The sequence below is a fragment of the Elaeis guineensis genome, chromosome 8 (assembly GCF_000442705.2).
Source record: "Elaeis guineensis isolate ETL-2024a chromosome 8, EG11, whole genome shotgun sequence".
NCBI lineage: Eukaryota > Viridiplantae > Streptophyta > Magnoliopsida > Arecales > Arecaceae > Elaeis > Elaeis guineensis.
This window is the reverse complement of record NC_026000.2, coordinates 22,392,205-22,408,774: the sequence shown is the minus strand read 5'-3', so window position 1 is coordinate 22,408,774 and position 16,570 is coordinate 22,392,205. Positions and strand designations below refer to the sequence as shown.

The 16,570-nt window shown below is 37.7% G+C and overlaps 1 pseudogene; it reads right to left on the bottom strand.

The window, feature by feature from the left end:
• Positions 1 to 3,898: 3,898 nt before the first annotated feature.
• Positions 3,899 to 4,453, bottom strand: LOC105049878 (uncharacterized; annotated as a pseudogene).
• Positions 4,454 to 16,570: the final 12,117 nt, after the last annotated feature.

The window sequence follows — 16,570 nt, the reverse complement described above, 5'->3', positions numbered from 1 at the left end:
CCGATTATTTTTCGGACTTACAATCAACCCAGTTGATTTTATGGGCTCACCAACTAAAATCTATAATGTCCAATTTTGAGCTTGGACAGACTTAATCTTCAAATTTTATTTTTCTAAAGAAATTTATAAAGAAAATAAAATACAATGTATGAATTTTAGCACAAACAAAAAATAGAAAAGATGAACTCTTTTAAGTCCGAAGAAGTTGCTGATCAATTGCACAAAAAATATTTCAACTTCTTTTGAATGATGCTTGAGAGGATGTGAAAGATGATGGAGAAGATTGACCTTGAAAGCTTACTGAAATCTGTGCACAAAAATTCTCTCTTTTCTTTCTTTTCAATGATATTCAATATTTTCTCCAAAAAATGATATTTTCTCTTTCAAATCCTCTTGATCTTTTTTCCTAATTGATTTTCTAACTTTTTATAATTTTGAAAATAGCTAGAGAAGGAGTTTTGATCGTTGGAGCTTTTAGAATAGCTATTAGATCTAAAAACTAACCGTTGAAGAAGTACAGAAAAATTAGCCGTTATAGCATGTCCCGTATCACGAGACGACTCGATTTTTTTTTGGAGTCAGCTCGATTTTATTTTGAGTCGGCTCAGTCTTAAGTATACAGTATTCAACTTTCTATCCTGTAAATAGAGTCGGCTCGAATTTTTCTCGAGTTGGCTCGAACCCATGCCAATCTTCTTTCAATATGCCAAAGTCGACTCCAATCTTTCTGAGGCCAACTCCAATTTTTCTAAAACTTAAAATATATCATTTTAATACCTGTTTTAGTGAAGGGGTCAGCTCCTTTTGCTCTGAGGTCGACTCCACTAAGTTTAAATTTGAATTTTTCTTCTTTGAAGATCTTGACTTAGCGAATTTTGTGGAGATATTTTTCAAAAATTATTTCTTCAATTTTAACATCTGAAAAGACCTACATACATTCTTGAAATATATGATTAGTATTATTTATCGTCAATATTTTAAAATCATCAAAATCAATTATAGGATCAACACTTGATCTTTCCAGCTCGAAACTTTGAGCCAAAAAGCAAAAAGAATGGAATACTGAGATTGAAATCTTCAAAAGTCAGCCTCAATGATGAATGACTCCTTGCTCCCAAGACCAAAGAAATCTCCAAATCTCCACACAAGACTCCCCGGCCTATGCGGTTTGGGATCCTGATGCTCGGATCATGAGGCAACCTTGGCGGTGGTCCGAGGATCCTCTTCTGACTCAAACCAGAGAGCAGGTAGTCAAGAACCCCAACCGTCTCGGCAACTTTTGCCTCAATCCTCACCACCAAAAGATATTTTGAAATAGAAGAAAGGGTCGAAGGGAACAAACAAAGAAGAAGACTGGAAAAAGAAAGAAAGGAAATCAACTGAAACTGAGGAAGGGATAAGAAAACCAACCAAAAAAATGGGGGCCTTGACTGAAAAAACATCACTAGCACTAGAGAAAAAGATGGTGCACATGGCAACAGAGATACCTTTGATGGACTTGAAGCTGGGACACTGGGAGCGGACAGCGATCAAAAAAGATGAAAAAAGGTGGGAGAGCAGGCCTTTATATATAATTTGTTGATGGTCCAGATCAGCCCTCGAGCCATCGGATGTCGGCCATGTGGCATAAATCAAGACCATCCAATTAGGCGACTCTTCGATGTACCACTATTCTGATCCATCCACGCAAGTTGATCCACGTGAAAATAGCATTGGGCCAATTGACCTAGGATAGATGGTAGCCTGTGACTAGTCAAACCACAACCATTGATTCTCAACCCTCAAAGTCGAAATAATGATCTACCTCGAGCTATCCATCCCTCATAAATGCTTCAGGATCCACGAAGTGCCAAATCTCTCCAAATAATTAAGGCACGACTCATGAAGTGACTTGCCAAATTGATATCGAATTTCATGAAGCAATGCAATGATTCACCTAGAGACCAGACAACTCGAACTCATTAGTTTAGACACACATTGAGAACATTTTCAAAGACTACTACTTCCTTCATCCGAGACAAATATCTTGGACTTAGAAGTGGGAGGCAAATGTTATGAGATCATACTATCTCAGCTCCTATCCTCAGACATACTCTTCAGATCAACTGAAATATCAAGACAGACTCCAAGAAATTAATAGATATCATCTAAATATCCTAATGATAGAGGGGATAGCTTCATTGGGCTTCATCCTCGGCCATATGCTGAGGATATCGATGTACTGCCATTGACCTTGAAACTGGCCCAATGCCGAAGACTGCAACTGACCAGTTGCCAAGATCGTCATGGATAGCCAGAAGGCAGTAATCCTATCAGCTCCCATCCGACCCCCCAACTCGGATGGCTATCGATCTCAAGGTCGGGATCTTGCCAACCACATAGGATGACTTTTCATGATCGACACCGATGAGGACACATTTAGACCAAAACCTCGGCTGTATACTAACCTTAAGTCACCGACCTATTTAGCCACGTGGTCCACCATAAAAAATTTTTCAATGAACTGTCAGAACATGGCCATTACCTATGATTGGCAACCTCGGACATGCAAATTTTCAATCCTAATGGCCTAGCAGACCATGGCCTAGTAGGACAGCCAACTGGGTTCAGTTACAACAGGTTATGACTCTGTCTTTACATAAAGAGGTAACTTGGAGACCCTCGAGGAAATGACAATACAATACTAAGCTCATACTCTCCCTCTTCTACTATTCTCAAGCTCCGAATGACAAATATCAAAGGGTCCCCAACCGAAGAACCCTCGGTGCGTCTGGACTTCTCTTGCAGGTCTCAGTTGACGACCCAGTGGATGCTGAAGGGTCCCCCTCTTCTATCGTTGCGTCAAGACTCTGGTCGATGCTGGAGTGGTCGAAGATGGTGGCTGGTCTGAGCATCAGAACGTCAACTGTGATTTGCCAAAAATATCCATATGCACCAAGGGTTCTCTGGTGGGGGATCCTCTGATACTTAAGTCAGTCGGAGATTGAGAATAGTAAAAAAGGGAGAGTATGAGCTTAGTATGTATTGCCCTTATCCTAAGGGTCTCCTCATTATCTTTTTATGTAAGCCATTGTGTAGGTCGATAGGCCAGATCATGATCTATTAGGCCATTAAGATAGGGATTTTGCAAATTAAAAATTGTTAGTTGTGAGTAGTGGCCACATTCTAACAAAACTTCTTGGTGGTGGCCTACAGGGCTGGGCAAGCTGGTGACCTGAGATCGGGACACAATCGAGGCCCTGGTTCGGATGTGTCGTCATCGATGTCGGTTGTGAAAAATCATCCCATGTAGTCTGTAAGGTTCCAACTTTATGGTTGGCAAGCATCTGAGTCAGGGGGTCGAACAGGAGCCGATGGCATTATTTCCTTCTAGTTCTCTATGGTGGTCTTGACGAGTCATCGGTTATGGTCTTCGGCGTTTGGCCGGTTTCAAGATCAATAGCAGCATGTCGATATCCTGGACAGGTGGCCTAGGATGAGATGCGATGAAGCTGTTCGCTCTATCACGAGGATATCCAGGTGATGTCTATTGTTTGGTGTCTGCCTCAGTATTTCAATCGATCCAAAGAGTATATTCAAAGATGAAGCACGAGAGTAGGAGCTAAAGTAATATCACCTCATAATATTTGTCGCCTACTTTCAAATCCGAAGAGTTTGTTATAATTCCAAAATGGCAGTGTTCAATGGATTTCATAAACGCAATAAATGCAACAACATAACGCATGATCTGCGGGCAATGTTTTTACTCGGAAGTTAAAAAAATAATAATAATGAAAATGACTACAGCGCTGCTCAACTTTTCATTTTGAGCAAGCAGTCGGTTGCTCCTAGAAATCCATTAATCTCGTTCAAGAGATGATAAAATCGTGTAACATATATTCATTTAAAGTATATAGTATAAAGAAAAGAAAACGTGACCCCACATACCATTAATATCAAAATTAAAAGAACCACCACCACAAAAGAGGCAGCCTACTTGGACTTACGTGCTCCGCCACCGCCAGCGGAGGCATCACCGACGGTGGCCTTGGCGACATCGCCGGGGGTGGTTCCAGGCTTGGACTTGAAATACAGAGTGAAGTAACCGATGGTGGCGATGATGAGGAATCCGCCGACCGCCATGGCGGCGGGGCTGAAGGCAGGTTGCGCCGCTGGTGGAGCACGCCGCGGGGGTGCTGCCCGGGAGGCCGCTTGGACGCCTCTACCCCCTGGGCCTCCACGTCCTCCGGCCGCATCTTGTGCGTGTCCGCGTTGCTCCACCACCCCTCAGTGTTGCTCCCGGCCATCCCCCCTCTCTCTCTCCGCTTGGACTTCCCACCCGGGGGATGGTTCTGGTGCCACGTCCGGAGGCATGCATGCATGGTGGAAGGGACACGTTGCATTAGACCTATTCATCTTGCCACGTGGCTTTAGATGAACCGAGGGGCGAGGGGTGAGTACCGTGTAGATTGGATTTATCTGGATGCATGGATGGGATTTAATTGAGAGGATCGGATGGATTTATGATCGGTCCGCCCGACATGGATCATGAATACTGAGGTATATTTTAACTGGCTTAAATTTGCTTAATATATTTTTTAATTTGCTTAAATTTGCTTAATATATTTTAATTTGCTTAAATTTTCAGGAGCTATAGATTTTGAATCTTACCATCTAATGTACTTGTTCTGGAAGGATACAGCATGAAAATAGAGCCATGCCATTCCCACAATCATGGTTGCCGTGCTAGTGCAACTACATCCCTCCTCATCCAAACAGCCTCTGTTTGAGACTTATTTTCCTCTTAATCTACCATTTTATTTATCATTATCATTATCATTTTAATTGGTAATTATTTCTTTGCCCATTTGGAGAACAGTCTTTCTTGTTCATGGAAATATCATTCATCGTAACCCATTCACTCAACACTACAGCTACTGATCGTGCAAGTCTTCAACTTTATAACCCACTATAAACTATCTCAATCTATCACATGAATTTACCTTCCCTTCGATAATTATCTTTCTCATATTTGCTATGCACCCTCTTCTACCATTTAGAATTTTCTATGCTTATTTGCAGGATATAATTTCTTGCTCAACTGTCATTACGGTTCATACATCATTTGAATCTGTAATGTTGCCATATGAACTCTAAAAGTTCATCTTTCTTCAGATAATCACAGATATCAAAACATGAGTATATTTCATCCATTTTGCTATATGTATAATGAAACCATACTAATCCATATTTAGGGAAAAGCATTACAATAATATTCCAAATTTAGGTGTTTTCCTACTTCCCTAAGTTACTATTTCAAAGCCTCTTAATTTACTCTCTCCATTGAAATCATATCTTACATAATTTTGGATCAGATATCATGGATATGCTTACCAATAAGAGCAATTTTCTGTAAGTCTTATTTAGCATTTAGCTTGCTTTTCTGATTAAACAATACCACACCATTCCCCCTTGTTCACAAAACATCTGAAGCACCAGCTTGTAGTTCATCAATAATAATTGTCAATATCTCTAGACTAATCCTAATCTTTGGACTTCCACAGCTGAAAATTTTAAGTTGGAAATAACTTTGTTTTATTTATTTCCTCAAATTTTTTAATTATAAATGGTATTTTATGTTGGTCAACTTTTGCTTATCCTCGGTGCTCAATATAGATTCAAGTTCATTCAGTGGAACGGATTCTGTAATTAGTTGAATTTGACATTTTCTTTTTGTTAACTGATGATTCTTATAAAGGGCACACTCAAAGACATACACTAGATATCTAACCCTTGGATTTCATAGAATTATACACTCAATTATGAAAGAAGAGTGCCCTATAAATCAATCGCAAGTATGTTGTGATGGAATTTTTCTTTATAATTTTCCAACTCATAAAATGATATTTATTATTTGAGGTATTGATTCATCATATTAGCTGCATTTTATTATATCTAAGATTATGATGAACTCCAAAGATTAGGGCAATGATTTTAGGAGACATGAATGGATCATGCTAATGAGACCTAAAATCCTAAAACCCTAATCTTAAACATTCCTGGTCGTAGGAGCATTAAGTCGGGGATCAATGTTTCGGATAGACTGGCACATCCTATGTATGCTCGATGGAGAAGGTGGTAGATCTCACTAGCCACTTGTGCGGGACACTAATACAAGGATATGGGTGCTCATTTGGAAAATGAGTCTACTGAATTGACTCGATGAAAGAGAACATCTTATGGAAGCCTTACTTACATGTCAAAGATGGTTCTCTAAGTAAGAGTTGTGCAAGTGATCCTTACACCTGAGACCATTATAAAATCTTATGCATATGAACCCATATTTTAGTTCATACCCAGGCATGGCATTAAAATATGTATGGGGTGTTCTGGATATGGTGGAGTGTATATGGAGGTTGTGAGTAGGTCAATATAGAATCGATCACTCCTAGTAAGAAGAGATCGCATCCTATGTATTCTCAATCCTAGATGACTTGAAAAAAAAATTTTGATCAAAAGCAGATAGGAGATTAGAAAGAGTTTCTAATACTTCTTCATTGGAGTCATCATTGGTTAATTGAGAATCGATATGAATATATGTTTGAGTTTAATATGATTTCATACTCATGAACATATTCAGGGTGCAGAGATGATCGAAGGATTGAATTGTATGGTAACTTACCACTGAAGGATATATTTGATATTTCTATCAAAATTCTATATCTTCTGGGTAGTCATGATACATTGCTAGACATCAATCTTGACTTTTAGATTTTTGATCAAATTAAAGAGTTTAATTCGATCGTCAATTAGAAAAGATTATAATTGTTGAACTCGGGTTAGCTCGATTGGACCTAAATCGATTAGATTGAAATCTAATCAAATTTGGTCAACTTGCATCCAGACCTACTGTAAGCTAGATATGGAACCCAATGGGTCACACACATATAAAAATTAGCCAAGGACCCTTTTGAAAAAGATTGATTGAAATTTTGGATTCAATCAGGGCTCCGGTAAGCATGCTAGCACGTGTGGAACCCTTGCTCTTTTGGAGGTCAATTTGGTCTCATCCCTTGCTAATTAGCTAGCCCAATTTAGTGAGTATTTGGGTCAGATCATGCCACCTAGAAGCAGCCCAACTTGGGGTGCCACATCCCATTTTAATGTCAATTATGAAGAGTCCAAGTTATGAAGGAATCTTGACGCAAAACAGGTCCTGCGTACAAGTGTTGACGTGGGCAGAAGAAAAGAGTCCTTCTGACATAGGATTAAGATGCGTGTGGCAGCCCATATTATCCTCCATCCTCTGATGCACATCTCAAAGCATGAGATGTATTTTTTCTAAAATTTTTGGGGTGGAGAAAAATTAAAAAAAGGAAGGAAGTCTCGCGCACACGCGCAGAAGTGTCGCATCTCTCTGAGATTTGGAGAGTTCTTCTCCTCATCAAATACTTTCAAAATAAAATAATTTTTTATGATAATGTTTCAAATTTGATAAGCTATTTTTGATGATTTTTTTGAAATTTTTTCAGACTTATCTGATTGCCAAACGGATGTCATAAGTTTCTCCTCATGCCTGTGCGCGCGGTGATCAGACTTTGCGTGAAAGGATGTGAGAACACATCCATCTGTGAGAATTTTTATCCACTCATTATATGTTCTGAAATCAAGATTGGATCCTCTATCCACATACATTTTTGAGAATTTTTCTGATTTGAGAAGGGATGCAAAAATATCCCTTCTCTAGTCGCACGTGCAGAGCGGGGTGCTGATCGACGAATCATTGATAAGAGTCCTTCTGTTTGAAGGAACTCTTATCTCTGATAATCAGATCAGATACACCTCTTGGATGAGGCGCATCCTTCTCTTTTGGCATCCCTCTAATGGCTATAAATTGATCGAGGCACTGGGTGTCCGAGGTAATTCAGAAAGAGTTTTTAATTTTATCTCCGTTGCTCTCTTTTCTTTCTTACAACCTATCTTAGTTTTAGGACAAGGCTTTGGAATTTAAGACAAAGTCTTATCTGATCCTAACAAGGATTGTGAGGGTCCTAAAGAAGAAGGATCAAAAATCCAAAAGAGATTTTGAGAGGATGAAGTCAGTTTTTTGGAGAAATCTGACCAGTATGAGGCTAGTCGAGTTCTAGTGTCTAGAACTCTTGAAGCAAGGTGAAGGAGCACTGTCCTTGGTTCAGTTTTCGTATGGATCACCATTGGAGGGCAGACACTTGGATGCCTTATGAAAGTTGAGATTAGTACTATAGGTATTTTTTTTATCTTAATTTATATTTATTATACTTTGATTATTATAGTCAAGGGTTTTGGGGCATTGGAGTTTCTGGTACATCGGGTGTTTTAAATAAAAATTAAACACCTAATCCTTCCGCTGCACCATCGAAATCCAACAGTGGTATCATAGCCTACTTTGATCTATATAATCAAAGATGAGAATATTGTCTTGATTATGATCAAACATGGATTTTTGGTTTGGTTCAAGTCGGGTCAAGGGTTGAATCTGATTGAACATCCAAACCCTCGCATATCTTAGAGATATGTTTTTAAATATAAAATGCATGATGCATGTATAAAATTTTTTTAGTAGCTTAGTATTTGAACTGGGTTCATCACCAGACCGTCCGATCATAAGAGCAAGTAGGGTTCAGAGATCCTCTCTTCCTATTCAATAGGGTACTCTTATGGCACGTAGGGGTACCATTGTGATTTCTTAAGAAGAAGAATCACAAAAAGAATATTTTGTATTCATGCATATTATTAGAACTTCATGCATATGTGATATACTTGAGATGCTTAGTTATAATCATATTGAATGATTATGATTTCATATTTTAGAGATATGAATAGATGCCATGATTAGTTGTTATGATTATTAAGATATAATTATAATAGTGCATCATTGTAATTGAATTAGGATGTGCTTGAGACCATTAAAGCCCTCATAAAAATTATATTAAGTCATAGTATTATAAATCAGTAGCTAACCTATTTCTTAAATCGATTAATCAATTGGTGTTTAAGGAGTGTTTCAAGTATAGTGGTTATTTAATTAGTTCCATTGCTGGTCTGGCCAATTTTATTGGGGTCTAAGAAAAGCAATGGGAGGATCCCCACCAATCTTAACACTTTTCTGATCAATTGGATTAGTTCGAATCTTGAATGAAGGTAGCTCAGTATTTAGAACACTACATATGTCTTCCTTCATGCCTAATTAATATCCTGTCAAAAATCATTATAGGTTTGTTATGATATCCATAAAGCTTGCTATGGGGATTGATGTGAGTTTGTCTTGGTGCATATTATATGCTTTACAGCATATTTGGATATGTTGCTTTATTGTGATATCCACAAGAGCAGTATTTTTTAGATATGACTGTATAGAAATGAAGGATCTGACTTAACTAAAAATACTATAGTTTGTTGTGATATTCACAAGGCTACGAGTATTTTTAGAGGCAGATTATATTGAGAGTTGCATGAAATGTAATTAGATAGATTTTTCTACTTTTGAACTCATTGAGATTTGTTGTGATATCCATAAAGCTTCATTGAGGGATTAGAGTCTCAATCCCATTAAGAAACCAGATTAGGATTTCTCGTTTACCATAGGAGCGGGCTATGGTATCCAATAAAATAATGGAAGACATAACTAGTTTAAAAGTCTTCATCTAGTTATGTATGTCAAACACGAGTGGTCTGCTTATACTATTATTTTTTATTTATACAGATTTAAGTCTGTATTATGGCTTCTTTATTTTCACTGCATAACACCATAAATAAAAATATGTTGACCGATCCAACTCTGTGGATTGGTTGAGGAACTTGCAAATAAGGTTCGAATCGAAGAAGAACTCCGATGTTCTGGATATTCCTGACCTTGGGATGGTCAGTAATAATGAGAAGGCAAAAGATATTCATATGGATATTAGCTGTTTATTTTGTGATAAATTTGGACATTGGGAGTATAATTGCAAGAATAATCTTGCAAGTTTGAAGCAGGGTGCAAGTATAGCACCAAAATATATGTATATGATACAAACCTGTTTTTCATTGAGTGGCTCAGACTCTGATATTTGGATATTAGATACCACCTGTGGATCATATATTTTTAATTTATTACAGTGATTACAGAATATCAAAGGTCTGAAAAGAGGTGACCTCGAGCTCTATGACGCAAGTGGAGAGTCCATTAGCGTAGAGGCTGTGAAAACCTGTATACTTGATTTACCTTCGGATAAAATTTTAGAATTAAAAGACTGTTATTACATACCAAAGGTTATTAGAAACATTATTCTACACCTTTATTGTAAAAACAAGATTATGAAATAAGGCTAATGAAAAAATGGATGCTCTATTTTTTTTTCTAATGAATATTATGACAGTAATTATATTGGTAATAATCTTTTAATTCGTGCACTCAATGAAAATATTTTTCATATTGAAAGAAATATGAAAAGAAAGAAAGAAGATATGAATGTCACATATCTCTGGCATTGCCATCTTGGTCGTATTATTGAGTCAAAGATTAATAAGTTATATAAAGAAAAATTCTTTGACCCATATGATTTTGAATCATTGGAAACTTATAAATCTTGTCTCATGGGTAAGATTACCAAGACTCTATTTTCTGGATATGGAGAGAGGGCAAATGAGTTGTTAGTCCTAGTACATATAGATGTATGTAGACCAATGACAACTCAGGCCAAAGGAGGATACTCCTATTTTATCACATTTACGAAAGATTTATCAAGGTTCGGATATGTGTATCTTATGAAATATAAATTCGAAGTCTTTGATAAGTTCAAAGAGTATCAATGTATGATCGAGAAACAAATTGAAAAGGGTATCGAGGTTCTTCAATCTGATCGAGGAGAATACTTATCCAGTAAATTTTTTGATCATCTTAAAAGTAAAGATATTCTCTCTGAATGGATCCCTCCTTATACACTCCAGTTAAATGGTGTAGCAGAAAGGAGGAATCACACTTTGATGGATATGGTGCAGTCCATAATGTGCTTCACTGATCTTCCAATATATTTCTAGAGATAATGCCCTAGAGACTGCCACATACATATTAAACAGAGTGCCTTCAAAGTCTGTTGCAAGCACACCATATGAGATATGGAAGAGAAGGAAGCCTAATCTTAAATATCTTAAGACTTGGGGCTGTCCTGCTTATGTCAGAAATATTTTTGGACATAAGCTTAGTGCTAGATCAGATAAGTGTAGGTTTGTAGGGTATCCTAAGGAAACTAATGGATACTACTTCTACCATCTACTGAACAAAAGGTGTTTGTTAGTAGGCACGCTACTTTTTTGAAAAATGAACTCATCCAAGAAGGAGGCAGTAGGAGGAATATTAAACTTACTGAAGTTCATGATCTATAAATCGATCTAGAAATATCAGTGGTTGGACCACAAGAAGATCCTCAATTAGAAGTACCAAGATGAGGTACATCCACAATACACACCTCCTCTCTGAAGGTCAGATAGAGTGCATCATGCACCTCTGAGATTTGATGATAATATGATCAACATCATTTAGGATGATGATCTATTGACCTATTCGAAAGTTATCATGAGTAGAGACTCAGACAGATGGCTGGAAGCCATGAAATCTGAGATGGACTCGATGTATATCAACCAAGTGTGGACCTTGGTTGATGCACCTAAGGGTGTAATCCCAATAGGATACAAATGGATCTTCAAGAAGAAGATCGGAGCAGATGGCCAAGTAAAAATCTACAAAGCTAGGTTGGTGGTGAAGGATTTCGATCAAAGCTAAAGAATTGACTATGATGAAACTTTCTCACCAGTGGTATGCTCAAGTCCATCCAGATTTTGCTTGCTATAGCAGCATACTACGATTATGAGATCTGACAAATAGATGTCAAGACTCCATTCCTCAATGGTAATCTAGAGGAAGAAGTCTATATAACTCAGCCAGAGAAATTTATCTTAAGTGGGAAGACAAATCAAGTATGCAAGCTAAAAAAATTCATCTATAGATTAAAGCAGGCTTCGAGGAGCTGGAACATCCGATTTAATATGACAGTCAAAGAGTTTGACTTTATCAAAAATAAGGATGAACCATGTGTGTATAAGAAGATAAGTGAGAGTGCTGTTCTCTTCTTGATTTTGTATGTCGATGACATACTGCTCATTGAAAATGATATCTCAATAATGCAATCGGTCAAGACTTGACTATCGAATAAGTTTTTCATAAAATATTTGAGTAAAACATCCTATATACTGGGTATAAAGATCTATAGAGATAGATCTAAAAGGATGTTAGGCTTATTCCAGTCACGGTACATAGATCTCATATTAAAGAGGTTTAATATGGAGGCTAGTAAGAGAGGTTACATGCCTACAAGTCATGGTATATATCTCTCCAAGAAAATGTGTCCTAAGACATTAGAGGAGAGAAAGAGGATGAATGAAATCTCTTATGCTTTGGCTATGGGATCAATTATGTATGCCCTGCTATGTACCAGGCCTGATGTAGCTTATGCTTTAGGTATAGCTATCAGAATTCAAGCTGATCCAAGGGAGGATCATTGGAAAGCGGATGATAACAAGTCAATATCAGGATATGTGTTTATCCTAAATGATGGGGCAGTAAGTTGGAAGAGCTCCAAGCAGCAGATAGTATCTGGCTCAATTACTGAGGCAGAGTACATCGCTGCTAGTGAAGCTATTAAGGAAGCTGTTTGGATGAAGAAATTCATCATGGATTTAAGAGTCATTCCTAAAAATGAAGGACCAATGTCACTCTATCGTGATAACACTATGGCCATTATTCAAGCAAAGAAACTTAAGTCTCATTATAGATCGAAGTACATCCTCAGACACTTCCATCTCGTTAGAGACAAGATGTTGTCCTTGAATGAGTAGACAGAAAGAACAATATAACAGACTCATTCACTAAAGCCATACCAAAGCAGCTATATAATCGCCATCTTGATTGTATGAGATATAAAGGTGATTGGCTTTAGTGTAAGTGGGAGATTGAAAGAAGAGTGCCCTATAAGCCAATCGCAAGTTTGTTACGATGGAACTTTTCTTTATAATGTTTCAACTCATGAAATGACATTTATTATTTGAGGTATTGATTCATCATATTAGCTGCATCTTATTATGTCTAAGATTATGATGAACCCCAAAGATTAGGATAATGATTTTAGGAGACATGAATGGACATGTTAGTGGACCTAAAACCTTAAAATCCTAATCTTAAACATTTCTGATCGTAGGAGCATTGAGTCGGAGATCAATGTTCCGGATAGACTGGCACATCCTATATATGCTCGGTAGAGAGGATGGTAGATCTCACTAGTCATTTTTATGGGATACTAATACAAGGACGTGGGTGCTCATTTGAAAAATGAGTCCACTGAATTGACTCGATGAAAGAGAACATCTTATGGAAGCCGTACTTGCATGTCAAAGATGGTTCTCTAAGTGGGAGTTATGCAAGTGATCCTTGGACCTGAGACCACCATAGAATCTTGTGCACATAAACCCATATTTTGGTTCATACCCAGACATGGCATTAAGACATGTATGGGGTGTTCTGGATATGGTGGAGTGTATATGGAGGTTGTGAGTAGGTCAATATGGAATCGATCACTTCTAGTAAGAGGAGATCGCATCCTGTGTATTCTCAATCCTAGTGATTTGAAAAAAGTTTTTTAGTCAAAAGCAGAAAGGAGATTAGAAAGAGTTTCTAATACTTCTTCATTGGAGTAATCATTGGTTAATTGAGAATCGATATGAATATGTGTTTGAGTTTGACATGATTCCATACTCAGAACATATTCAGGGTGTAGGGATGATCGAAGGATTGTATTATATGGTAACTTGCCACTGAAGGATATATTTGGTATTTCTATTAAAATTTTACATCTTCTGGGTAGTCATGATATGTTGCTAGACGTCAATCTTGACTTGAGTTTAATTCGATTGCCAATTAGAAAAGATTATAATTATTGAACTCGGGTTAGCTCCATTGGACCTAAATTGATTAGATTGAAATCTAATCAAATTTGGTCAACTTGTATTCGGACCTACTGCCAGCTAGATGTGGAACCCAATGGGTCACACACATATAGAAATTGGCCAAGGACCTTTTGAAATAGATTGATTGGAATTTTGGATTCAATCAGGGCTCTGGTAAGCATGCTAGCATGTGTGGAACCCTTGCTCTTTTGGAGGTCAATTTGGTCTCATCCCTTGCTAATTAGCTAGCCCAATTTAGTGGGTATTTGGGTCAGGTTATCCCACCTAGAAGCAGCCCAAATTGGGGTGCCACATCTCATTTTAATACCAATTATGAAGAGTCCAAGTTGTGAAGGACTCTAGGCGCAAAACAGGTTCTATGTACAAGTGTTGACGTGGGCAAAAGAAAAGAGTCCTTTTGGCATGGGATTAAGATACGTGTGGCAGCCCATATCATCCTCCATCCTTTGGTGCATATTTCAAAGCATGAGATGTATTTTTTTTGAAATTTTTAGGGTGGAGAAAAATTAAAAAAAGGAAGGAAGTCTCGCACACGCGCGCAGAAGCGTCGCATCTTTCTGAGATTTGGAGAGTCCTCCTCATCAAATGCTTTCAAAATAAACTTATTTTTTGTGATAATGTTTCACGTTTGATAAGCTATTTTTGGTGATTTTTCTAAAATTTTTTCAGACTTATCTGGATGCCAAACGGACGCCATAAGTTCCTCCTCACGCCTGCGCGTGCGGTGATCAGACTTCGCGTGAAAGGATGTGAGAACACATCCATTTGTAGGAATTTTTATCCACTCATTATATGTTCTGGAATTTGGATTGAATCCTCTATCCACATAGATTTTTGAGGATTTTTTTGATTTGAGAAGGGACGCGAAAATATCCCTTCTCTGATCGTGTGCGCAGAGCAGGATGCTGATCGACGTATCATTGATAAGAGTCCTTCTGTTTGAAGGAACTCTTATCTCTGATAATCAGATCAGATACGCCTCTTGGATGAGGCGCATCCCTCTCTTTTGGCATCCCTCTAGTGGCTATAAATTGGCCAGGACACTGAGTGTCCGAGGTAATTCAGAAAGAGTTTTCAATTTTATCTCCATTACTCTCTTTTCTTTCTTACAACCTATCTTAGTTTTAGAACAAGGCTTTGGGATTTAAGATAAAGCCGTATCTGGTCCTAACAAGGATTGTGAGGATCCTAAAGAAGAAGCATCAGAAGTCCAAAGGAGGTTCTGAGAGGGTGGAGTCAGTTTCTTAGAGAAATCTGACCGGTATGAGACTAGTCGAGTTCTAGTGGCTAGAACTCTTGAAGCAAGGTGAAGAAGGAGCACTGTCCTTGGTTCAGTTTCCGTGTGGATCACCATTGGAGGGCAGACACTTGGACGCTTTGTGGAAATTGAGTTTAGCGCTACAGGTATTCTTCTTATCCTAATTTATATTTATTGTATTTTAATTATTATAGTTAAAGATTTTTGGGCATTGGGATTTTCGGTGTATCAGGTGTTTTGAATGAAAATTTTAAACACCTAACCCTTCCACTGCGCCATCAGAACCCAACAAATTACTCATTAAACAACTCAGATGAGTTTGTTTAATAGATGTGTCATAATCCTATGAGTTTCTTTCATGAATGTCATAACTCATGGGATTTTATTTGTGATTACCACCTTAGCTGTGAGAAATGATTGAAAGTGATCACGCTTGTGCATTGCTTAAGTATTAAAACTACTTTAATTTAACTGTTCGGCCAAAAAGTCCTGGTTCACATAATTGCTTTTGCACCATTGTCTCTCCATTCTTTTTCATTCAAAATATATTAAGTTATTTTGGTAGGTAAACAGTGCATTTATTAACTCAGATTGTTTGGTCTTTCGCCATTCTTATCATGTATAATCTGTATTCCTGTGAAAGGAAAGCATTTTGGTGTTGCTGTCAATCTTTTGTTTGACATATTGATTCTTTTTTTATCAACTCAGATTGTTGGGTCTTTTGCCATTCTTACAATTTTAGTGTTTCTGTCATTCTTTTGTTTGACATATTGATTCTTTTTTTATCAACTCAGATTGTTTGGTCTTTTGCCATTCTTATCATGTATAATCTGTATTCCTGTGAAAGGAAACCATTTTGATGTTTCTGTCATTCTTTTGTTTGACATGTTGATTCTTTTTTCTTCTTGCGTTTCTATGAAAAATCACAACTAATGTTTATTGCTCTTGGTGCTTGATCTCTGAATTTGGCTATCGCATGTGAGTACCTCCAAATGGTCACTCTGTTTTCTTCTTGCTTTATCAGGAACAAAGTATCAGTCCCACCAAGATTACATGGAAAAAGCTAATAAAGCACGGAGCGAACGGCTCTCTGCAGGCCAATGATCTCTTAAATAATCCAATGAATGGCCTATTTGGTTTGTCACCGTGGAAGCACGTCTTTCAGTACAAGGTGACCATGTCTCTTGGAAAAAAGGAACTTGGCATTCGCTCTATCTCAAGGGAATTGGGATTTCAATTGTGGCTGAAGCAATTTTTATTTTTGTCTGATTTCAAGTTGTGGTTCTGTTCGACTGC